Genomic DNA, 26,800 nt, shown 5'->3' with positions numbered 1-26,800 from the left:
CTAATGAAATAACAGGGACAGGAGTGTGGTCAAAGGGTCAAATGAAGGGAACCGGACGGGGACACCGAGCAGAGAACCCCGGACAGCACCCACTGCTCCTCAAAGGCATCAAGGGAGTCAGTGGACACCGCCCAGAAGAACTCTGCCCGGATACGTGAACGGATCGAGGATCCGAAATAGGCCCCACAGTCACAGGAGATTCCATCAGCCAACCTCCTCACTCTGGTTTTATAGATGGCCATTTTAGCTAGGGCCAGGAGGAGGTTGACCAGGAGATCCCGTGACTTTGTGGGGCTGCAGATAGGGAGTGCATAAATAAGAAGGTGAGGGGAAAAGTGCAACCAAAAACATAATAAAATATTGGTGAGGAGCCGGAATAAGGGCTGCAGCCTGGCACACTCCAAATATATGTGTGCCAGGGTTTCCCTCACGCCGCAAAAGGGGCAGGTATCCGGGATAGGGGTGAACCGAGCCAAGTACACGCCCATGCTCATGGCTCCATGAAGGAGCCGCCAACTGATATCCCCAGTGGGCCTCGGGACCCAGGTGGAATATAGGCCAGCCCATCGGGGCTTCTCACCCTCCAAAGGTGGCAGGAGGTCCCACCATTTTGTATCGGGGCAGGACATGAGGGTGAGGGCGTGAAGGGTGTGGAGCACGAGCGTGTATAGATGTTTCCTTGGCGCCGTCTGGAAGCAGACCGGCTGCAGCTCATGCAGCTGGCTCACAGTGAAGGGGTGGGGGGTCAGTTTGGTCCACGGGGCAGAGGCCCAATGAAAAGGTCCGGCGGGCCTGAGGTGGAGGGTGGGCGGGGCGCGCCCTCATGTAGGACCCGGTTGAGGTAAACCCGAGTAGCGGGTGGCAAAGTGGCCTTCACCTCCTGAAGTATGTGCCGGGGAGTACGAGGTCTGAAAAGCCCCATGCGCTGAGCGAGCGCTAGGGAATCCAGCCACTCTCCCCGGTCATAGTCCAGGAGGTCTCCGACTCTTGTGACTTCTGCCAGGACCAACCTTTGGCGCACTGAGGACTCTGCCACCTGCACGCGAAGCCTGGGGTTGTGTAGCATGGGCTCCACGAGGAGGTCTGCCCCCTCGGTGGCCGCCACAGACCTGGTCATTGAAAGCAGTTTCCAGGTCTGGAGGAGGTCCTGGTAGAAGACCGGCAGCCCAGAGAGGTCTCGCGGAAGACCTCTCGGATGGAGATAAAGGAGCTGCCGGTCGTATCGGAGCCCTCGGAAGCGGCGCAGGAAGGCGTGCGCCAGTATGCTCCACACAGGACTACCTGCACCATAAAGGAGCCTCTGCAGGGCCTGGAGGCGGAAGACATGGACGTGAGTGTGCAGACACTTCAGGCCCTGCCCTCCCTCCTCCAGGGGTAGATGGAGAACCCCTGCAGGGACCCAGTGCAGTTCTGACCAAAAGAACTCCAGAATTGATGTCTGGAGGTTAGCCAGGAAACCCGGGGCCGGGACCAGGGTGTTGAGCTGGTACCAGAGCATGGACAGGACTGGTTGATTAAGCACCAGCGCTCTCCCTCAAAGGGAGCGACACCGGAGTAGTCCTGTCCATTTCTGAAGCTGCTCTATCACCCCACCCTCTAAATTGTGCCAGTTCTCCAGCAGAGAGGGATGCGTGGTAGAAAAGTAAATGCCGAGACAGAACAGCAGACCCACACTCTACTGGATGGCCTGAAGCGCGGGTGGGAGGGAGCTCGCCTGCCAGCCACCCCGACCACCAGGCCAGAGCTCTTGACCCAGTTGACCGGGAGGAGGAGGCTGCTGAATAGATGGCCTGGCAAGCCTCCACCCGTGGCAAGTCGCCTGGGTCCTGGACCACAAGGAGCACGTCGTTGGTGTACACTGACAGGACCAGCCGCAGCTCCGGCTCCCGCAGCACCAACCCCGACAACCTCCTGTGGAGGGGACAGAGGAAGGGCTCAATCGCTAGAGCATACAGCTGGCCCAAGAGGGGGCACCCCTGCCGTACTCCTCGCCCGAAGCTGACCAATTCGGTCAGGGTCCAGTTGAGCCTGACCAGACACTCTGCAGAGGCGTACAGCACCTGGAGAAAACCCACAAACTGGAGTCCGAAGCCAAATGCTTGCAGAGGGCTTTGGAGATACCCGTGGCTTGCAGAGGGCTTTGGAGATACTCCTGTTGAACGCCTTCTCCTGATCTAAGGACAGGAGGACGAACGACAGACCATCCCTACACCTGAGTTCCAAAAGGTCCCAGACCAGATATAGGTTGTCAAAGATGCTGCGGCCCAGGACGGTGTAGGTCTGGTCTGGGTGGACCACGTCCGCCAGCATGGACCCTAGCCACAGCGAGATTGCTTTTGCCACAACTTTGTAGTCCATGCTGAGGAGCGAGATGGGACACCAATTTCGTCAATCGCGGAGGTCCCCCTTCTTCGGCAATAAGGCGAGCAAGGCTCACCTGCACGAAAGAGGGAGGACCCCGCTCTGAAAAGACTCGGCCCAGACAGTGACTAGTTCTGGGCCAAGGACGTCCCAGAACACGCAGTAGAACTCCCCGGTCAGCCCATCCATGCTCTGAGATTTATTGGTGGGCATGCGACAGAGGGCTTCCGGGAACTCGGCCAGCGTGAGAGGCAGCTCTTGCTGGTCTCGGTCGCCCGTGCTGACCATAGGGAGCTCCTCCCAGAGCACTCTGCAAGCGTTAGGATCGGTCGGATCCGGGGAGAAAAGGCTTGCATAGAAGTGCAGGAGGGCGAGAGCCATCTCCACCGGATCCGTGAGGGGGTGCCGTCTTCTGCCACAAGGCAGGTGACGTGTTTCTTGGCCCCCTCCTCCTTTTCTCCAGGGCATAGAAGAAGCGGGAGCTGCAATCCATCTCCCGAAGGAGACTGATGCGGGATCGAACAAAGGCAGCCCGGGCCCAATGTTCCTCCAGGGCCCGAGCTCCTCCCGCTTCTCCTGGCGTGCTCCGCAGAGGGGCGGATCCTCAGGGCTGGCAGCCAGATGCTTCTCCAGCTCTAAGACCTCCCGTTCCAACTGCTCTATCGCCACATCCCTCCGTCGGCTGGTGCCCCGGGTGTAGTCACGGCAGAAGAGCCGGGCGCGCACCTTCCCCAGGTCCCACCACCGCCGCGCCCAGGGAAAAACACACCGCTGCCCTCGCCAGACCAGTCAGAACTCCCAGAAGGACGTCATGAAGCCCACATCCTCCAACAAGCTGTTATTAAAATGCCAATAGGCCGGCCCCAGCCTCTCCGCGCAGAGGGAGGCCGTCATGGTGGCTATATGATGGTCAGAAAATGGGGCCAGCCGGATGCTGGAGGACTCGTGAAAGGTGGAAATGTGATAAATAAATGTGGCCAACTGGGAGTGGTACAACCGATGGGCCTCCACCCAGACAAAGGTGAATGTGGAAATGTCATCCCGGTGATGGTCGCGCCAGACATCCACCAGGGAGTGGTGTTCGACTATCTACTGGAGGACGTCCGCTGTGGCCGGGCACTACTCGGTCCCCGAGTGGTCCCGCTCCTCGAGGGTGGTGTTAAAAGTCCCCACCCAGGACCAGGTACTCATGAGGTGCCAAGGAAGGCAGAGGCCTACTGATAAAATTTCAGCCGCTCCGGGCCCAATGTCGGGGCATAGATGTTAACGAGGTTGACCACGAGCCCCTTCATATGGACCTGGAGGGGCAGCAGGCGGCCCGGCACAGCCTCGGCGACCCCCAGCACCTCGGGCCGTAGGTCGGGAGAGAACAGGGTCGCCACTCCAGCTTTACGAACTGTGATATGGCTAAAGTACACCCTGTCCCCCCAATCCAGCAGCCAGCTGTCTTCGGAGGTCGGCTCCGTATGGGTCTCCTGCAGGAAAACCACAGAGTCCGTCCCCCCCACCGAAGGAAGGAGAGCACCTGGGACCTGCGGAGACCCATCCTACAGCCCCGGGTGTTCAATGGTGAGAGGTGCCATGAGGAGGGCTGTGGGGGGGATCCTCGCCGGCAGGGATGCTCTCGGCTCCCGACAGGCCACACAACAGTCCGTGACCTACCCCCTAGATGAGCAAGGAGTCATGGACGAGGCGGACCCACTGGTAGGCCGCAGCAGCCCGCTTCCTGGTCCTTTTACCCTCCCCCAGGAGGGCCCTCGCGGCCCGGAGGATTTGATGAAAGTCCCCCCATTGCTGGAGAGCAAGCTGTACCTTGTTGCGGGAGCCACGGATGTCTTCTAAAAACTCCCGCAACTCCTGTCGCAGCACATGGGGGGGTGGGGTTATGGTCTCCTGGTTATCCCCTGACGGGGCCCTTGGTACAGCCCCGTTGTCCACCAAGATGGGCAGACAGGGTGCGGACTCCGAACGGGGCGCCTGATGGGCTGGCGCCACTAGGCCCGCCTCAAACCCTGGGGCAATAGGGGGTGGCGGAGGGAGAATAGCAGCCCTTAGTGGGTCAGGACAGGTAAACACAAAGGCCACTCCCTGGGGGTCAGCTCCTGGAAAAGGGAAGAAGACAGCCCCACGGGCAGCAATAACATCGCAGGAGGTGGACGGGATAGGGACAAGGGCAGGGGTGAGATTCTGGGCTTCAAAAGCCAAGCAGCTGGATGGTGGCACCTCCCGATCAGGCTCAAGGGTTGAGGGGGTGGGGAGGAGGCTCTCAGTGATGCCGGGCGCAGGCTCTATGGTGAGTTTGGCAGCCATGGCGTCAGGAGGTGGACTATCTTCTGTAGGGCCCCTGCCCAGGAAGGAAGTCGATTGCTCCACACCAACAAGGCGTGCCCCTGGTGGCTTGGGTCTCGGCCACATGGCACTGGCTGTCACCTGAACAGGCTCGGTGGCCACCAGCGGGGTGCCTTCTGGGGCCGGGTTGATGGAGGAGTCCAGGGGCTCCTCGGAGGTGGGAGCGAGCATGGGAAAAGGGGGCCTGGAGTGAGGTCGCCCAGATTGAGGCCCGCTGGCATAGGGTCATCCTCCCCCTGGGTGACCGGGGTCACACCTAGGGCCTCGATCTCCTCGTATATGGAGGGGAGATCGCTTTCTGCCACCCCGGGGTTCTCCCCACTGACACCCGATGGTCGCCTCGGGGCTCACAGAGGCTTCAGATGGTACCAGGGCAGAAGGGGCTCCCCCGGGGGCCTCGGAGGGGAGGGACTCCCGTGGAGGGGAGATACTGCCTTCCAGTGCTGCCACCTCTTCCCCAGCCGGCATCGGTGGATGGAATACACCTGTGGGCAAAGCGGAAGGCTCGGCATTGGTGCTCCCCTTCCTGGTCTTCCGGGGGGCCTCCGCACTGGATGGGAGAAGTGGAGCTCGAGCCTTCCACTTGCCCCGCTTCCCCTGTACTAGGGCCCAGCCCTCCATGGCATCATCTGGGGGCTGGCTAGCTGGGGTCAGGTCAGGGGCGATGGCTCAGGGACTCGGGGGGGGGTTAACAGTGGGGCAGTGCGAGGGAGGGAAGATTCCCCCTGCGCTGGACCCTCTCCCATGCCCGGCGGTGTCCCTGCAGCACCCTCCTCCACAGGCCCCGCCAGATTGCAAGCAGCGGAGAGGGGCTCTCCCCTCGTCTGGGCATAGTGGGGAAGGTGCCCCTTGGGCCCAAGCGGGAGCAGTGGTGGGCTGGGTAGGAGGAGGGGTGGCTTCAAGGCTGCAGTTGGAGCAGTAGCAGCACCTGAGGGTGGGGGGTCCAGCACCTGGCCAGCAACCAAGTAGCCAAGAAGGGGAATGGTGTCTGGCCCAGGCAGGGGAGCAACTGGAGCAGCGGTAGCAGCAGGGAAAGCACAGGGCCTAGCAGCAGGAGCCCTTTCCCTCCAGGCCAGAGGGCTACAGAAGAGTGATCAAAGGGAGAGCTATTGGTCCCAAGTAAAGCAGGTCCCTTTTCCCTGGGTAAAGGAACAGTGAAGGTTCCAGAACAATCAGGAATTTTCTGGAGATAATTAAGACAGACAGGCTGATTAGAACACCTGCAGCCAATCAAGAAGCTGCTAGAATCCATTAAGGCAGACTAATCAGGGCACCTGGGTTTTAAAAAGGAGCTCATTTCAGTTTGTGGCGTGCATGTGAGGAGTTGGGAGCAGGAGTCATTAGGAGCTGAGGCTGAGAATGTGGACTGTTGGAGAACTGAGGTGTACAAGCATTATCAGACACCAGGAGGAAGGTCCTATGGTGAGGATAAAGAAGGTGTTGAGAGGAGGCCATGGGGAAGTCGCCCAGGGAGTTGTAGCTGTCGCACAGCTGTTTCAGGAGGCACTCGACACAGCTGCCTGCCACAGGTCCCTGGGCTAGAACCCAGAGTAGAGGGCGGGCCCGGGTTCACCCCAAATCCTCTCAACTCCTGGTCAGACACAGGAAAAGTCAACCTGGACTGTGGGTTCAGAAAAACGGCCAAGCTAAGGGCTCCCGTGAAGCTCCAAGGCGAGCAAATCTGCCAATAAGCACAAGACCCACCAAGGCAGAGGAGGAATGGTGTCAGAGGTGAGATTTGTTGTACACAGCACGGTGGAAGAAGGAGGGTGTTTGGGGGGGAAAAAAAAAAAGGGTCTATTTTTATTTTTTTCACCACAATGGAGGAGGTACTGCAGGCACTGATACAAGCCACATCTGCCCAGCAGGAGGCTACCCGTGTCCAGGCAGCCACCCAACAGGAGGCAGTGCGGCTGCAGCAAGAGACTAATCGCCAGCTGATGGACCAGGCTATGTTGCGGGAACTGATAAACCAGGTAAAGGCCCTTACAGAGCTGAATCACGGCCATGATGGGACGCAGATCATGCAGGCCAGCAACTGGCTGCAGAAAATGACGCAGGAGGATGATGTAGAGGCATACCTCCTGGCCTTTGAGAGGACAGCCCTGCTGAAGGCTTGGCCCCGAGAACAGTGGTCTGGCATCCTCACTCCATTCCTGTGTGGGGAGGCCCAGAAGGCCTACTATGATTTGCCTGAAGAGGCTGCAGCAGACTACCCCCAGCTGAAAGCAGAGATCCTGGCCAGATCTAGGGGTAACGACCGCAGTGCGGGCCCAGTGATATCATGAGTGGAGGTATCAGGAAAACAAAACCCCACGCTCCCAATTATATGACATCATCCATCTTGCACGAAAGTGGTTACGAACTGAGTCCCGGAGTCTGGAGGAGATACTAGAGGTTCTTGTCATCAACCGGTACATGAGAGGACTACCGCCAGACCTTTGCGCCTGGGTAAGCCAGAACGAACCTGCCACCTACAACGAGGTTGTGGTGCTGGTAGAAAGGTGAAGGACGGCGAGGGAGCTGACCCGACCAGTTAAGGAAGAAGCACCCTGAGTTAAACTAGCAGCACCAAGCCCTAGAGCTCGGGTGACTGGGCCACCAGGAGAGCCCAGGTGGAAAAAGAGAGGGACTGAAGGCCCACCAGTAGCCACAAAGAGTCGGAGCACTGAGGGGGAAGAGGATCATGATGTTAGACTGCCCAAACCAAGAGACCGGGGAATGCCTAGGGCTCCACACAGATGTTACGCCTGTGGGGAGTGGGGACCCATAACTGCACAGTGTCCCAATGCCGAGGAGCCTATGCAGTGTAACCTGGGGAACTGGGCAGACCCATGCTCCCTAATCCACCTTGTGGGGGTCTCACTAACCCCACATATGTACACCAGACCCATGAAGCTAAATGAGGTAGAGACCACAGCACTGGTTGATTCAGGGAGTGCTATCACGCTTCTCTCGGGGAAGCTCGTGAAGCATAGTCAGCTGCTGTGGGCTAAGCGTACGAGGATAACATGCGTCAGTGGGACAGCTGGTTATTACCCCACCATCCCAGTAAAAATCGAGATTCAGGGGAACACTACTGAGGTAGCAGCAGGTCTAGTCACTAAACTCCCATACCTGGTTCTCATAGGGAAGGACTTCCCAGGCTTTGGAGACTTACTCCCAATAGGGGAATTGGAAAAAGGGGGAAGCCCTGAAAGTAGTGAGGCATCCACAGTAGACTGTCAACCCCAAACCTTCTCTGAACGATCCCCAAATTTGTTCTCCACTCCCAGACAGCGTAGAAAGACGAAAAGGAAAAGAAGGGCAGCTAAGGCCTTGGAAACCTGAATATTGGCCCAAAGCCAGAGGGTTGCTCTCGTAGGTAGGTGGACACGAGCAGCTGAAAAGGAGGCCACCCAGGAGGGAGAAGCACCCGAGTCTGACCCACACCCGAACACCTCTGAATCAGTAGAGGCAACAGAGAATGGTCCCCTAGACCTTGGGCAGATTAGCCCGGGAGAGGAAATTTTTGGACGGGACCAGGCTGAAGACCCAAGGTATGACAACATTAGGAAAGAGGTGACCGAAATAGATGGGGTCCCCGTGGAAGGGAAAACCCAGGGACCAGGACCTTACTTCATAATGAAGAAGAATCTCTTATACCAGGTTGTACCAGCACAGGGGTGGAAGATACAGCAGATCCTAGTACCTCAAAACCACCAGAATGCTGTATTAAGTCTGGCCCATAGTCCTCTTTTTGGGGGGAATTTAGGGTCCTGCAATGACTCTTCTGGCCCAGAGTACATGAAGAAGTGTGGAGATACTGTGCATCCTGCCTGGAGTGTCAGCTGCACAGTCCCCGTCCCCACTTGAGGGCACCTTTAGTACCCCTTCCCATCATAGAGGTCCCCTTCGAGCAAATAGCCATGGACCTAGCAGGACCCCTGGAGAAGACAGCCCGGGGCCACCAATATATACTTGTCATTCTGGATTATGCTACTCGCTACCCAGAAGCCATCTCCCTGCTGAACACTGCCTCTAAAACGATAGCTAAAGAGTTGGCGGGGATCTTTGCCCGAGTGGGGCTACCAAAGGAGATATTAACAGACCAAGGTACCCCATTTATGTCAAAGCTAATGAAGGACCTCTGTACGCTGCTCCATATACATACCCTGAGAACTTCAGTCTATCATCCGCAGACCGATGGGCTGGTAGAAAGGTTTAACCGAACCCTCAAGGCAATGATATGAAAAGTGGCAAGTCGGGATGGGAAGGATTGGGACACCCTACTACCCTACCTTATGTTTGCAATCCAGGCGGTACCTCAGGCCTCAACTGGGTTTTCCCCCTTTGAATTATTATATGGACGCCACCCCCGTGGCATACTAGATATTGCAAAAGAAATCTGGGAAGAGGAACCCAGTGAAGGGAGAAATATAATTGACCATGTGTTGCAGATGCAAGAACGGATAGCCCGGGTCACCCCTATTGTACGGGAACATTTGGAAAAGGCGCAGGAGGCCCAGCGAACCCATTACAATCGCCAGGCAAAAGTCTGACAGTTCCAGCCAGGGGATCGGGTGATGGTGTTGGTACCCACGGCAGAAAGCAAGCTTTTGGCCCAATGGCAGGGGCCCTATGATGTGGTTGAGCCAGTGGGGGAAGTAACCTACAAGGTGCGGCAGCCAGGACACCAGAAACAAGAACAAATTTATCACAGTAACCTCTTAAAGCCTTGGCACCAACGAGAGGCGTGTGTAGTGGCCCAAGAGACCCCGATCCAGGGAAATAACATGCAGGAGCAGATCAGGATATCCACTGATCTGACACCAAACCAGAAGAAGGAGGTAACTGAGATGATCAACCGATACCAGGACATGTTTTCAACCAAACCAGGCCAGACCACCGAAACATATCACCACATTATCACAGACCCTGGGGCAAAGGTAACTTTAAGGCCCTATCTTTTTCCAGCAGCAAAAAGGGAGGAGATCAAGGCAGAGGTAAAAAGGATGTTGGAACTGGGAGTCATCGAAGAGTCCTTGAAAGACTGGTGATGTAGAGGTGCTGACACCCAGCTACCACAAGACAAATTCCCTCCTGCCAAAGGCAGGAGAAGGCGGGTAACATGGGGACTCTTGGTCCTGGGAACCCTGAGAAACTGTCTTACTGATATGGGTATACTCACTCCACAAAGGGCTACTCATGTAAGGGTGACATGATCAGGCCCAAATCATCAACTGGTGTTAAATTGGAGTAACAATTGTACAATGCTAATTTACTCCAGCTGAAGATCTAGCCAGTAGACTGTACCATACTTTCAGGAACTTCTATCTTAAAACATTGCATAAATGTCTGGATTAGTAATTAAATATTTTAAATATTAGCAAAAGCAGAATGGTATGTTTCTTCCCATTCATCATTTTTAAGTGAATGAAAATAGAAATCCAGTGTGACTGAGGAAAACCCCTACTACAAGTCCTGAATCTATGACCACCCAGTAATGAAAGCAAGTGGAAAAAAAAATACCCCGGTGCAGGTTGTTTGCAGATTTAAATTATATTCAGCACTTTTACTCATGGTAGTTTCAGCTTTCTGGTTCCATATTTCTATTTTTAGTTGGGTGGCTTTAATCAAGCAAATTGAATTTATATTATTTTAATAAACCATGTTAGTTTAAACTGGCGCCATAATGAGTGAGACAGTTTTAAGTGTGTGTGTGCGCATGCATGAGTGCACGCGTGCACACACACACGCGCGAGATGCATGCACACACTGACTTAAGGGGCCCCCTGAACGGATGCTTGAGGATCTGGGCAGGGTGTGGATTTTTTTAATTGGAGAATTAGGGCCTTGTAGGAGTTGGATTTGGGGGGGGGGGGGGAAATAGCTCAGTTTTCATGGACGGCCTTTTTCTGTCCAGAAAGACTAATTTGCTACTGCTGTTTCTGGCTCCTAGTGTCCTGCACCTCCAACTACAGTTCCGATGTAATGAATGGTATTAGCTGAATTGGACAAGTTGTGGGTTTCCTGATCCTTGCACTTGACCCTGATGGAGTTAGAGCAGCAAGGGAATCTATTGTAATTTCATCTGACAGCATAAGACAGAGTTTATACCAGCAGGGGTTCAGGTGTCTTAAAGCTTGACCCTCCCATGCAGTCCCTTCCCACCCTCAGCACGTTCCAAGTGCACCCACCTCCTCCTATTTACATTAGAGGTTGTGGGGGTGCAGTGGTATAGGAAGTGGCTATGCCATCTCTACCAGGTTTGAAGTGTTAGAGATTCCCCTCACACAAGGGGCAGTTTTCCAGTTCTTTGCAGCTTAATAGTAGGTGTGTCCCAATCTAAGACCATCCTTGAAGAGCAGTCCCCTAATGCATCCAGCCCCTGTCACTGGACACACTCTGTAATTACCAGGTTTGCTACTCTAACATAAATACACCTGCTTCTTTGATTGAGCTGAGTATCCACTCCAACGTAACAACAGAACTCTAATCTATTTTATAGTGAAAACTAAATTATGAAAGTGAACCAGGGTAATAAAAACAGGTTACACATAGAAGTAGACTATGCTTTCTAGAGACTATAACTTAATAGGCTACAATCCTTGTCTAACATAGTCTTACCTCACGTAAGCCTTTCCTGCAACGTTTCAGCCCAGCTCGGTTGAGATCCTGTTTACATGGATGTACCTGCACTGCCCAGTTACCCCACTCAAGTACAGGGTAAGAGAGGGGTCTGGGGCATTGGTTCTTACAAGCTAAAGCTCTCTTCCTCCTCACCCCCAAAAGTCAGGTCAACTTCCTGGGATTCAGACTGTGTGTGCTCTCCCCAGCTGAGTTCACATTTTCCCCCCACCCGTTATCAACCTGTTTTTCCTGTTGACTTTATATGCAAATGGCAAGGAGGACAAGGAGTAATGGTCTCAAGTTGCAGTGGGGGAGGTTTAGGTTGGATATTAGGAAAAACTTTTTCACTAGGAGGGTGGTGAAACACTGGAATGCGTTACCTAGGGAGGTGGTAGAATCTCCTTCCTTAGAAGTTTTTAAGGTCAGGCTTGACAAAGCCCTGGCTGGGATGATTTAATTGGGGATTGGACTAGATGACCTCCTGAGGTCCCTTCCAACCCTGATATTCTAGGATTCTATGGCACTTGGAGCATTGTAAAGCCAACACAAAGCATTTCCAAGCAGAGACCCAGGCAGATAGGTGATTCCATCACCTTGTCTGGCAAAGGCTGCTTGCCAACCCTGCCTGGGATACAGATTCTAAACATATTTCCAATACATACTTACATCTTAATATCCCCCATACATACATCACACAACCAGCAGGAGGATCAGTTTGATCTAAGCTTCCATTAGACACTTTGCAGGACTCTTTCTGGGTAAATACTATGAAAGCACTGTGCGAGTAGTTGCTGTTACAGAAGAGTGACCCCCTTGCCAGTTGGCGCTAAGGCATTCTTAGGGTCACAGGATTCTTAGGAATTGCAGGATCAGGCACTATTATAGTGTTACTGCTTTATATATGACATGGGGCCAGATTCTGACACCTTTACTCATACTGAGCATCACAGCTTGAATGCTAACCAATGTGCATAGGGGTATCCAAATCTTACCCTTCATGTTTTTAAACAAAAAGAATTACACAACAAAAGAAGCCTTTCAAATTGCTATAAACATAGTTTGAGAGGAATTTTGACACTACACCATGTAAGTAGTCCCAGTGACGCTAATGGAGCTACTTGTGGAGTGAGATACTATTCCGTGCAAGTGAATACCACAATCTGTTCCCATGTTTCTGCTAAGTGAACCATTTTTACTGAGGTTTTTAAATTGTGTTGAAGAGTCAGGAAGGGCAGGTCTACACTACGGGGCTAAGTTGATCTACGTTCCGCAGCTCCGGCTACATGAATAACCTAGCTGAAGTTGACATACCTTAGGTCGACCTATTGCAGTGTCTACGCTGCATTGGGTCGACTGGAGAAACTCTCCTGTCCACTTACCTTGTGCTTCTCGTTCTGGTGGAGTACCGGAGTTGACAAGAGAGCAATCAGTGGTCTATTTAGCGGGTCTTCACTAGACTCACTAAAATCAACCTCCCGGTGGATCGATCACCACATGTCAATCCCCCGGTAAGTGGAGACAAGCGCAAAGGAAAAGGAGGCCTTCAAAAACTCCCAATAGTCTATATATATATATATATATATATACACACACACACACACACACACACACACAGAGTAGACAAATGCGATTTTCAAAGGGGGAGGAGGGTCAAAGAATTTACTGATGAAATTATTGGTGCAACGTGTCATACACATTTGAAAAGACAGCTTGAAATATTGCCACTGAATTCTCAAATGAAGCCCACCAGATCATGCAGGGATATAAAAAGATTGCGCTTGCACAGAATTTTTTACCAACTCAGGGTAACATTGTGCTTTTATGGGTCTCAAATAACTATGCAATTACTCCTTAATTAGTACACGGTAATTATCATGTAATCACAGAACAAGTACATGCCTACCAAGTTACACAGAAGTTACACTTGAAGCAACCATGTAACTTTAAATATAGTCATGTTTTATGTAACTTTTAGATCTTTTGGTACAATAATTTGCAAGAAATGCATAATCAAATTATTATTAAATGAAAGGTAATTACTAATGGACACTTGTTCTAATTTGTGCATGGATATTTGCATGTGTCCAGTTCTGCATACACCAACTTCTTTCCCCAAATGGAACTACATGGTCTCCACATGCAAATATACAAACATAAATTAGGAATTAAAGGTGTGCATTGGAGTATGCATTTGCACAAGGGTATGCACAAGGCGTGCTCTCACGTTCAATCTGGTCCTTAACCTTCAGTATCTTACTATGTTTTTATGCATGTGGTTATATAGGCCTTGCAAATTAATTGTTAGATTTATAGACTGAAAATAAAGCACTACTGGTGAAAATTGTCACAACTTTGTTTCCCTCAAAGCTGTTTTGGCTGGGAAAAAGAAACTGGCATTTTTGACCACCTCTCAAATCTAATTCTCTGCTGAAACACATGAAGTGAGTCCCACACCCTTCTGAACTCAGTGGGAATTTTGCCATTGATTTCACCCAAGGGTTGGCCAGATTTCTCCCCCTGTGTTTTTGTTCCCTCCATTCTACCAACAGTTTGAAACCTCTTTGGGACAGCAATTGTGTGTGTGAGCGCACAAAGGATCTCTGATCATGTCTGGAAACACTTATGCCCCTTTCTGGGGAAGTCTCTCTGTCTCAAGGGGTAGGAGAACTGATGGAAATATCTCTGAAAGCACCATTGGCTGCTGCTGGCTCCCAAAGTGACATCTCCTTGTGGCCAAGGAGCACAAAACGGTTTGGTTGGTCATAAAGGGAATGCAGTGGCAGTTCTCAAAGAACAAGAGACTATTATTTAACTGCAAGTCTTCTACACTCAGCTGGATCTATGCCAGAGGTTTGTAACCATGAGATCCTTCTCATCGTAATTGTTAGGGCCATGAGCCTGGACAAGGCATCCAATTAACCAGGGCTGACTGCAATGATGTCTTGGCCATAAACGGCCCTCTGCAACAAAAGACTAACTCCTCCCTGAAGGATTCTGGTAGCTGAGCCACAAATCTGGACCGAGCGTCCCAGTTCAGTCATGTTATACAGTAGCACTTTCTGGTTGGCAATACACATCTGCAAGGAAGAAAAGTCTTGTCAGCCTCTTCCTATCACATCCAGCCTTTTTGCCTCTTTCTTTAGGTGCAGATTTATATCTTCCCTGCTGCTCTCTTGTTTGCCTCTGTTACAACCAGGGAATTAGGAGATGGATGTGAGAAGAAACATCTGAAACCCTTGATGAGCCCATAGTACCTCATCAGCATATTTTTCTATGGGTATTAACATAGATGGGGTATTTCATAGGGATTTAGAAGGCTCTAATATTGCTTCATTTATAGGGAGAGCAACTCTCCCAGGAGCTAAGGTCTGGAGGATATCTATTAATTTGAATATTTTGGACAAACTCTGCCTGAATACCCAACACTGAAACCATCTGTCTTAGACAGTCCTGACAGTATTTGAAGTCACACAGCAGTGGAGATGCTTAATTGGGCAATGCAGTGTCCTCTGGCAACAAGGATGACAATGGATGCAGCTTGTCTTGTGATGGTGCTATCAGAGGGGCTAAGGTTTCAGGTTGCCCCAACACAGAAGGAGCTCCCATCTCTCTGTGGCTACAGGATTGGTGGCTCTGGCAGGGGAACTATCCCAGGTATCTTACCCAGGAGTGGACAGATGACCAGGACGTAACCAAATGACAGACTTCCCATTTCACTGAGACCACTGTGGATAGGGATATAGCACTGATGAGCAGTAGGATCAAGCCAGTAGCCCTTGTCTCTGGTGTGGGAATGGTACTGATTCTGTGACTAAGACTCCCACTGCGTTTCAATGACCTTCAACACCAGAAACCTGAGAGGGAAGGGGAAGGAGCTGCCTCGGAAACTGATCACGAAGACTTTTCAGTGGGGTCATGGGGCTGGGGGAAGCTATTCCTGATGGGGGCCCCATGCACCTCACCTCAGCCATAATCCAACACTTCGATCCAATTGGTACTGAAGGAACAGCTGTTGGCCCTGAGAATAATAGTACTGGCATCTCACTCGCAGTTAGCCCCAGGGCAGGCACTAGTATCAAAACAAGAGTTGGTACCAGGTCCATAAGATGCACACTGCATTGTAAGCAGCATCAGTACTGAAGACCTTATCTGCATTAGCAATCCTCTCTGTGATGAGCAGAAAGTCTACTGCACCTTGGGTAAGCTGTGGCACGGGCAATGGTACTTCTCTTGCCCATCCAGGGATCGCTGAGAACATAGAGGCTAATGCCACTACAGTCGAATGTTTCTCAATCAGTGGCAAGTCAGGAGCAGAGAGGCACAGCAAATCCACTGCTGCTTGATATGGTCAGCACTGTGTTTCCACACTGACATCTGTACCAGACTCAACGGATGCCCCTGAGGTAGTAATGGCATCAACAGTACAGTGTCCACCTGGTCCCTCATCAACACCAGAGAGTGGGTTGACAGCCCAGTTCTATCTCACGTACCTGAAGACTCACTGTGCTGGTCACTACTTCCCCTGGAAGGAGAAGAATCTATCCGAGCTCTGGAACAGCCCCAGTTTATTCTGTGGGATCCCTTCCTCAGGGGACCTGAAGGAGAACGATCCCTCTTCCTCTTGGGCAAGGAAACCAAGCCCTGTTGACGCATCCCAGACCATACCAGGACTCTTTTTAATACTCTACATTGGTCCCTGGTGCTGAAGCAGGATCATGGCTTGCTTGAGAAGATGCTGCTTTAACTTCAAGTCTCTAGACACCTGTGTCCTTCCTCCACCCCCCCAAAAAAACCACTTACAGATGGAGTACCTTCCTCAATGTGTCCCTCCCTGAGGCACAAACACTGATTGTGGAGGCTGCTATTGGGGATAGCTACCCCACATGAAGGAAAGCGCTTAACACCTGGTGAGGGCATCCCACTGGGGGCAGGGGATGAGGAGAAAGCCATCACTAAAAGAAAGGATACTGACTGACTAATGTACAGAAAAATCAGAGAAATTGTGAAACAAGCTGAGGTAAAACTACACTGAGCACTCTGCGGGTGGTAAGGAGGAAACGAGGGGTCAGAGCAGCACTGACCCTGGCCCCACCCATTTGTCTTTCCACCAAAGGAGGATCTGTCTCCCTACATGAGTGACTATTTCCAATGAAGAATTCCTGCTGTTGCTACAGTCTTGCCATATACCTCGCTTTGTAATACCAAGTTGTATTCATTACATGCTACATATAAACAAAGGGTAAGATGAGATCAAATCACCCAACTGCCAAGTTCTGAAGGGACTGTTTCACTTGACGGACACAACAAACTAGCCATTCAAACCAAATAAAAACCATTGATGGAGAGGTTCCTGCTCTTACACACTATGAGCTTTAGGTTACATCTCCTCCTGTGCCTCCTTAACAGAGCAGAGTTTTCAAACCAGCTTTATTCCAGAAGACAAGCTGAAATAGGAGATCAGAAACTAGATGCCAAGTTAGCTAAAGACCTGAACCATGTGTAGCTAGAAAGCTTGTCTCTTTCACCAACTGAAGCTGGTGCAATAAATGATTACCTCACCCACCTTCTCTCGCAAAACACCTGAAGGCCGTTCAGAAGAGTAAATAAATGATCCAGGGGTGTGAGAAATACACACACACACACACTCAGAACCAGTACTATGGAGAACTTGAAGTCTGCAATATTTTATAGATCACTGTTTGAAGGACAGATTTGCCTTTACATACAGCCCTGAGGAGGAGGAGCAGAAGCCTGGGAGTTACGAAGTCTCAAACATGCTACCTCTGAGGGAAAAGTAAGTTACTGCCCTTGAAGAGACAATGCTTGCTTTGCCCTTGCGACTGGCCAGTCTTGCCTGCTGCCCACACTTCTCTGCCATTTCCCAGCCCACTTGCTCACAAGAGCGGTACCTCAAAAACAGGGACTAACCTCCAGACCCAAGATCTGGTCTGTCTTGTCTGAGCAAGGGAAGGAATGGAGGAGGGCCTTACCACTCTCACTCCCCTACTCAGCCCTCCAAGACAAGTGCACAATCCAGCCCTAAAAGTTTCTACATCATCATCATAGTTCATCGAAGTGGCCCTTAATTCAAAGTGACATTAAGGTTACAAAAGTACCACACACTTGTACTAATCATGTGTGTCTGCAGGAACGTACATTCCAGTACTCTATTAGGGCTTGGGTACTTACATGGTTTCAGACTTCCAGGAACAGATAAGATTTGTCTGCATTTGTTGGTGTTTGAAACTTTTTTTTTTTAAATATATAGAGAGGAATAGTTCCATTCTGAATTGTGAATGGAACAGCCATTAAGAATCCTGTTGAGAGACAGTTTCCATCAGTACAGGGACTTGCATGTGGCAGATACTATATCAAACAAATTTGGAGAATCAAACAAATTTAAGTCACTTTGTATAATAGATTGGAGGACTAAAACCTTAAGTACAGCATGAGGAAGTAGCTACATTAGAAATGTTGTCTGGTTAGACTTCACCCAAAGGACAAGTTGAATCCCCTCTATAAACTGGAAAATGAATATAAGGAATTGGACAATACTGATGTCTAGCTATGACATTTCTAACTGTTTAAAATTACTAAATTTACATCCATAACTTTTATTGTACAATGTACAGTATTCCATACTGGCAAATAAAAATGAGAAATATAAAGAGACTATATATGAATGTCAAAAAAAATTGCCAATTCTAAGCTCCACTAAGATATGTTACAGGAAAAATATTGTATCTAGCTCATCCAATGAGTACTGATGTACTGTCACGTACAGTCTGGTCTGAAATGTTTCAACACAAGATTTTTGTTGGGAGGAGTTTGGTCTAAGAACTCCACACCATAACCACACTATGTATCCTGCACCATTCTTACTAAAATTTACCATAATCAATAGTGCAAGGACTACCATTATATTTCAAAGACTTCTCTATTAGAACACAGCCATTTCTTGGATTGCCAGCAGAAAAAAACAAACCCGAGTTTCTGGCCTTTTTAAATAAGCTATTGAAATTGCAAATATATTTGTAGAGTGGGGACTTTTTTAGAAGCTGTCCATTGAGTCTCCTGCTTATAGGAGTTCATGGCTAGAGGAAGGAAATTAAGAGCAGGATAGGAAAAAAACACCCTAAAATTTAAATTTACACTTCATACTTCTAATTATTCCTGCACACACCAACCTTTTGTAATAAGGGTGAAATGTGATTGTGATAGGTGATTAGAGCTATTAAATTTGTGCATGGCATGTGAAAACTTAAAACTGAAATTTGATGTTACCTTCATTATGCGCTAGGAATGCAAGTACAGAAAAGCATCAGCTTGAGTAGGTTTTGTAAAATATCCGGTGCAATAGCAAAATGCTGAGTCAGGCACTAAAAGTGTGAGTAGGCATGAATTTAATAGCATATAAACTGAAATAGTATATTATTTCTATTGTGGTCAGAACTCAAATGGGGGAGGGAGCAAAGAAGTGGTGGTACTCTCACAAGGTCTGCCCCTTGAGATGCCCCCTCACAGCAAACCACGGATATGTTCAAAATAGGATCATGCAAGCTCCTCTGAGCCCCTCAGGCTTGATTCCTCATCAGTAGTGTTTTTATATATATTTTTTGGGCAGGGCTAGATTAAGGCATTGGCAGAATAAGCACCTTGTGCAGAGTCCTAGTTCCCAGAGTTCTGTAATAGCATCAGAATTTGAGCTTTCATTGACAAAACAAATTTTGTAGCCCTTATTGTGACAGAGGCCCAGTTTGCATTAAAGTATATCTACACTACAACAGAGCAGCTACCGCACTGCAGCTATGCTTCTGTAGTGTTGCAGTGTATACACCAGCTACAGCAACAGAAGAGATTTTTCCATTATTTTTAATCTATCCTTTTAAGAGGCAGTAACTAGGCTGACAGAAGAATTCTTCCATAGAGCCAGTAGTCTCTTTTTCACACCCTGAGCAACCTAGATGAAATTAGCTAAGTTTTAGCTGTACTCCAGGCCTGCGTATAACATCTGTCTGCCTGAGTTTGTGGGCAGCCTCCAGCATATAGAGGAACAGCAGTCATTGAAGCCACTGGCTACTCAGAATTGGAGCTAACTGGAGGGAGCAAGGGATCTTCTGTGCAACTAGCTCCCCCTTGTTAGGCCTCAGGGCTCTTCTTTCTCTCTTGCCTTTTGGTTCCACAGGTCAAAATTGGTTTAAAAAAAAAAGTGGTAGTTTCCAAAACAGTCTACCACTCCCAATAAATTCCACAGGTCTTCATAATGATACTCCCACGCTTCCATGCTTTGATCTGCAGTGAAATAGTTATCAATAGACAGATTTAAATAACGATCACTGGGCAGCTGAGTTAACAGTACATTTCAGGGCTCTTAGAGCTATTATTTCAGGCTCTCTGAAGACTCAGGTAAGCATCACTTGATTTATAGTCACTACAGTTTCAAGGTTACTGCCACAAAAACAAGGGCTAGAGACCTTTTTTTTTTTTTAAATGAAAACTCAAATTCAGGGAAAAAGATGGTAGCCTCAAAAAAAGGGCTGCATCACTGACTTAACATGACCAAGCCCAGTTCAAGCCTTTATTGTGGTAGTAGATTGACGCCTCAGCCCAGTATCAAGGCCCCACTGTTAAGCACTGTGCATGTGCACACAGAAGAGTTCCTTGCCCTACAATGCTAATAATGCTGAACATGTAATAGCTTTAAAGTTTTTTTTTTCCTTTTTAAATTTGTATTGTAGTGGTTGTCTGAAACACTGCCCCCTTAAAAAGTTGCAGCAGTACTTCCCTCAAGGCTAGATGATGCACAGGGAGCAGGCCCCAGGCACATCTCCAGCCTGATTCTTACACCTCTGTTGGTATGTGCATCATTAGCTAAACCTCACTTGCACGCACTGCCAGCATTGTTGTGGTTGCCTCTGGCTTTGGTACACTGGGTGAAAAGGGCTCCCCATGCCCTCTTCCCACTCTATTCACGCACTTAGAAGTAGGCACACGATGGCCCATAATATGGAGTTGATCATATTTAAAAGTAGTTTACCTTACAAGCCAAGTCCCCCGTCCTGCACTGAGAGCTACATACATGGACCCCCAACTCCTGCTAAGCTCCAAGGAAATCAATGGGCTCTGTGCACGATAGTCTGGCCGTGCAGTTTCATGTGGGATTGGGAGCTAACTAAAACTAATGAGTACACAGAACATGGTAAAACTGGAATCTTTACATACGTTAATACCTTCCACATTAAATTCTGAGAAATTGAGCGTCTAATCAAATGTAACATTAAAGAGCACTTAAAAAAATCTTTTTATAAAATATTCAGTAAATGTGAAAGTGAAGAAATAGGCACTCAAGATATGCCCAGTAGAGATGATTAATATGAAAAGTGATTTGAGAATAAAAGCATTGTGTTCACTTTGCTTTTATTTGAGGGCAATATTAGTTCTTATGAAATATGCAGATAGCTGCCAGGTACTTTGTGAAAACGTTTGTGAACCCCCAAATTTAGCACAAACTATTATTCTGAAAATTCACACCAGTAATGCATTTGTTCATCTATTCAAGATTTGTTAGTCCTCATTCTGTTCTTTAAAAAGATTCAATCATGGAACATCAAGTTTTGGGAGCACAAGCAGCCACAAAACAGGGTCTCTCAGTACCAAATTCACCAAATAGTGAACATGAATCCTAATAGTCCTAGCTTGGCGGCTATAGCAAGATCAAGTTGTGGCAGCAAGTTCTAGATTAGTCAGTTATCAGTGTTGTCTGCCCATAAATATGACTTTCGGTCAACTGCATGTATGATTCAAACATGTAGAAGAGCTAGCAGCCGACAATGGAAACTGCCATTGTTTGAAATCACCAATAACAGTGAAGATAGCACCCTACATGAAAGACAGTGGGACAAGGAAGTTAGCACTGTGATTTCACATCCCACCAAGAAGTCCCTTTTATGTGGAAGCATCAAAACTGCTAATGAACTGTTCTTGTTGTCTTCTAATATATCCTCTCCCTCACTGATCAACCAGCATCCTCTCCACTGCACAGCAGGGACAGTGGGAGCGGACATTTCAAGGCCAAAGGCAGCAGCACCATCCCACCAACAATGCTGAGAGCATGAGCAGATAGTCTGAGGCCCACTACAAGCACCATCCTCCCATCAGAACTGGAGAAGCAGGAGTAGGAGGGAGCCAGAACCTGACAGCCAGAGCCTTATGAGTCAGTTGCAGAGGAAGGACAGGTTATAATTTTGGGAACAACATTAATTTTATTGGAATATGTACATTTTTGTACTTTTAGGATTTTAGCAAATAAAAATCATAGAACTAGATTTTGAATGTCCTGTACAGTATTAAGTAAATTGTTAGTATTAACAGAACAAAACAGTGCATTAAAAACCTGAGGAATTAGAGGGAATTACAGTCTGCTCATGGGCATTCTGTCAGCAGAAAGAGTAAATTCTTCACTGTAAATTATTCAAAAATTCACATGTTTAATGGTTCATAATTACGTTGGTACAGAAGAGAATTTGTACAAGACAACACTTCAGGTGAGGCATTACTAAGGCCTGATCAGGATGGAGGGCCTAAAATATTACAGAACTTCTTTCTTCATTCCTCTGTTGGTTAAAAACACTCAGCCTGCAACTTCAGAACTTAGGACCTTACTAGTCCATTCTATAATTAAACCCGACTGCACTGTCTTATTATTGTTTTGGTCGCCAAAACTAGGCACAAAATTATCTAAAAGTAATATGCATTTTAATAGAGTATATGTAGATAAAACTGAATACAACAGTACTAACTTAAGAGTGGAGAATATGGTAGACTATATGTAAGTGGAAACAAAAGTTTGGAATAATTGAGAATTTATTGCTCACTTCTAGAAACTGCAGACAAACAGACATACTCATTAGGAGTGAGTACGTCTGTTTATCTTCAAGTAGCTGCTTCATATTACAGTGAAAGAACACAAGAAAGCTTTAGGGGTCGTCCTGGGTTTTGTAAGTGATTCTACTGACGGAAATAGGGAAAATGCAAATCTCCTAGCTGCTGCCATAGACTCCTGAGCAGAACAAATGCATGTGATGACCACCATAAATGTTTCCATGAAAACAAACCCTTTACTCCAAATTCTTTCCTCGGTATGTGTACCGATCCCATTGTCTGCAATATGTATGCATCTAAGGACAGAATTTGATCCTTAGTTTTCAGGATATTATTTAAAATCAAGTTCATACAGACTGTGATTGTATTTAGGAAACTAAGAGCCCAATCCATCATAGTGCTAAGCACCTCTCAAGAGGTGTTGAGGTACTCTGCACCTGGAAGAATTGGGCCCTACTTAGCAATGACTCATTCTTTTCTACACTCAGCAGCTTTCTTGATCCCCTCTTTACAACACTAAAAGCCCAGAAAGTAAATGTTATGTTTTGAAAATTCCAAATGTTAGATCCAGCGAAAATATATGAAATGGAACATGTTGATCAAAATCTACTTTTGATCACTATAATGGATTCTTCATTAACCATTTTCATTCTAAATCGAGTGCACTAAATAATGAAAAATCCAAAACACTGAAATTCAAATTCAGCAGCTAATATACAAGTTAGGACTGTTTGCAAATAATTTCTGTAACTCTGAGGCAGGATAAATACTAAAAGGAAATAAGGTTACTTGATGGTTAGTAACCTATTAACTGACACCAACTGTTACAGCTGCAAATAAAACAAATGCATGATAAGATTAGGTATGTCGATTGCACCTGGCCATCTATAAATTGTGGTGTGATTTCCACTAATCACTGTGATAAATATGGAGTAACTGCTTTTCACTTTGGTAAACTATGAGGAGAGAACTTTTGTGCCATTTGTACGAACTGATTTATTTTTTTATTTAGCACTAAGTTTTTTGCCTGGTATTAGATCACTGGTTTACAAGAAGAATAAAAGTGCAAGTAGAACAAACATGTTTGTAGCTCACTTGTGTATGTTGATTTACTCATCTAGAGCTGTACTCTTCAGCTAAAGGCAAACAAACAGTTTACATTGAAATTACCTACAAGATTGTTATGAAACCTTCCCATCTTTTTCTTCCTGCAGATTAATAACTTGTTCATGATTTATGCAGGCACAGTGGTCACATTCTTAAAGTTTCTTTTGAGTTAACAGTTCCACAAATAGTACTCTATTTTTGAGTATAGGGAATATCTCCCAAACCAGTAGAATCTTTGAAAACAGAAGAAACTTGTAAAGTGACCAATGTATGCACATATCGTGACCCACACAGGACCAAATCCAACTCCCCACCTCCACAGATGAAGGCTTGTCAAATGCATTAGAATGACAGTGGTTCCACTGCATAGCAGAGTTGAGGAGGTGTAGGACATTGGCAGCCATGGCAGGGTGTCCAAAACCTCCTGCACAACATGGACCACCGCTCCACGGATGCTTCCAGCTGGCTGATACAGGAGGGGTTGGGCCACAGCAGGGGGTACATGGAGGTAGGACTAATGCCTCTGCCACTATGTATTCTTTCCACTGACCACTTTCTCTACGTAGCTATGGTACAGGAGCAGCATGCATGGAGCATCTCTGCTACCACTCATGGTCCTGGAAGGAAGGACTCCTTTCCCTTCTCCAACTGTGGAAGCCTTTTGTTGCCCACCCTGGCTAATTGTCGAAGTACATGGGTGGGGCAGGGGAACTTCCCTTTCAATAAATATTGCTGAAAAATATCAGGATATTCTAAAAGTAGCTTTTTGTCTGGTGCTGCACTTGTAGAATGGGTTCTGCTAAAGATTTGTGTGCTTAAACTTCCTTGCTGACCATTGACTTTACATCAACATCCAGATAGATCTCACAACTACTGGTGTATCTATTTCCTCCACAGAAGCACTATGAATCTGAACCGAAACTGTGAGTCATTAATTTTCTTAAATAACTAGATACCTGGACCAAATTTAGGCACTTTTAGCTTTCTCCACAAAACAGACTCAAAAGGAATATTAACTGTATTCCCATATTATAAATGTCAACTTCTCCCTTCCTCCAGAACAGGAGTAATCTGCATGGTAAAGAGGTGCCTGGAATCATGGCACGTCAGGGCAAGTGTCCTTTATAATGCATGGATCATAGCTTCAGCTCTTGTGGATCAGGAGAGGAATAGCACTCGTGAAAGTTTTAGGAAAGCCAGAATCAAAGTTCTTTCTTTGTCCACCCCACACTTTAGCTTTTCTGGTATACAAGGAGGCACACACACCAGCCAAAATTTAGCTCTAGGGGCTTGCTATACAGGTCTCCAAACTATAGAATAAATTTATCCATTGGGCTAACTGCCGGGAAGGAACTTCTCTGTTGAAGTGATAGTTAATGTAAACCGATTCTTCCATCCTTGAAAAGTGCATGTGGTTATAGCCTCAGATCAGCTGCATTTGTGATGGTAGACCTACCAGAATCAGACTGATTTACCCCAAATGCATAATTTTTCTGTTTGCTATCAGTAGATTTTGATCAGTTATAGAGAAACTTCATTACAGCTGAGCTGATGAGTAATTTGCATACAGGATCTGTGTGACTAATAATGACTTTCTGGATCCAATTGTTAAACTTTGGCTCCAAATTGCTTATTGACTGAAATTTAAAATCTGCTTTTCTCATTTCTTTGTAATTGTGGTTTAAAAATAACTGGACCATGGTTGGTTCATTTGCATAATTCCAATAATATTCAACTATTCAAGTCTCCCATTTACCCATCAGTATTTCATATGCAATTAGTCAAGCATACATCTAACAAGATGTCCTATATCCTAACTAAAGCATTGTAGAATATAGCAGTCCTCATTAAATTGTAAGTTCCAGTACTAATGCCAGTTTATAGCCAATGCAGTAATAGTTAGGAATCCCATTTAGCACCTATACCCCAAAACAAGGAAAATATCAGGGGGAAAAATAAAGTAGCTATTTATGTGTATAGACACACAGGTTAAACACTCACCATGTTTGGCAGGTGTACAAATGTCATAACTCCTCCCACAGCCAGATGCTTAGAAATCTGAAAATCCAAAGGGCAAAATCTGATATCCGTTCAGCTGCCCTGATCTGCTATTATTCTGAAGTTAAAAAAAGAAAAAAAATTCAGCTTTTTCAAACTTTTGTTTTAATTGGTTTCTGATGCCTGGTTAGGACAGTTTCTTGCCATAAAGTGTATGAACCGAAGCTATAAGTGTTACGATATATTGAAAGGTTTCACAATGGTAGCTGTGGTAGTCTGTATCAGCAGAAAAAACGAGGAGTACTTGTGGCACCTTAGAACAACAAATGTATTTGGGCATAAGCTTTAGTGGGCTAAAACCCACTTCATCGGATGCATACTGTATTTTCCACTGCATGCATCCGATGAAGTGGGTATTAGTCCACAAAAGCTTATGCCCAAGTAAATTTGTTAGTCTCTAAGGTGCCACAAGTACTCCTTGTTGTAGTTTTTTGCTGATACATTGAAAGTACCTGATTTTTAAGCAGTCTTTAGCAATGTAAAATAGATACTAGAGCTTCCTTCTGTCCTGTCAAGAGGATTTATTACTTCTGGTATCAATTAATCAAAATTAAATACAGTAATTTAAAACACTGATGTAAATTCAAACATCCTGCCTCATTTAAGCATACCTGGCACATTAAGATTAATCATACGCACTGCCTGAATGTGACAGGTATCAATATTCTATAGAAAGTGGTACAGAACTCTTCACTTTTACTGGAATTGTGTTAAAAGATATATCATTCTAAGAGCAACAGTAGAAGTAGAAAATACTTATTTGGAAATTTACTTGGAATATTTATTCATAGTTAAAATTTTAGACTTACTCCACACAAACTCTATAGTCAAGGTAAGATAAGTTACAGGATACACATGTATGGACATAACTGCCATTTAAACAGTTTATGCACGAAAACAGAGTATACTTACTAGTTTTAACACCTTTACTGATCTTTTAGATAAAGAAGAAGAAGGGAAGACACCGTTTTGTTTGCCCTGGACACAAAAATCATAGTAAAGAAACCTACTTTTTTTTTTTTTTTTTTAAACTTCTCCCTCATTTTTGGACTAAAACATATGTTTTGCATCACCCTTCAAAAACTTGCTGTTTTCTTCTTTGGCATTCTAAATTGTACACCAGAAATGCCAAATCAGGAAAATGAAGCTGTGAAGAATATTATTTGTGCCACAGAATCTAGCCCCACATTTTTTAAAGGGGAGGTTTAAATTGTGGAGCACTGAGTAATTTTATCCCGGCAGTTACTACAAGTGTTATATAGTCTAGAGCAGGGGTCTCAAACACGTCACCCGCAAAGTTATTTCCTGCGGCCCACCAGAGCTCCCCTCACCCCCTGCCCCCCCGCCTCCCCCCCCACCCCAAGCACACCGCTCTTCCGTTACCTTCCTGCGCTTCCCACCACCAAACAGCTGTTTGGCAGTGCTTAGGACT

The 26,800-nt window shown here is 47.2% G+C and overlaps 1 long non-coding RNA gene across 1 annotated transcript in view; it reads right to left on the bottom strand.

Annotated features, from left to right (window-relative positions):
* LOC144930212 (uncharacterized) overlaps positions 1 to 26,800 on the bottom strand; it is a 125,623-nt gene that overhangs the window by 89,816 nt on the left and 9,007 nt on the right. Inside the window, exon 4 of the long non-coding RNA XR_013635337.1 lies at positions 25,312 to 25,426. This is a non-coding gene — a long non-coding RNA (uncharacterized LOC144930212). The remainder of the gene's footprint in view (positions 1 to 25,311; positions 25,427 to 26,800) is intronic.

Source organism: Lepidochelys kempii, chromosome 2 (assembly GCF_965140285.1).
Source record: "Lepidochelys kempii isolate rLepKem1 chromosome 2, rLepKem1.hap1, whole genome shotgun sequence".
NCBI lineage: Eukaryota > Metazoa > Chordata > Testudines > Cheloniidae > Lepidochelys > Lepidochelys kempii.
The sequence above is the reverse complement of the archived record's forward strand: the minus strand, read 5'-3'. Positions and strand labels throughout refer to the sequence as shown.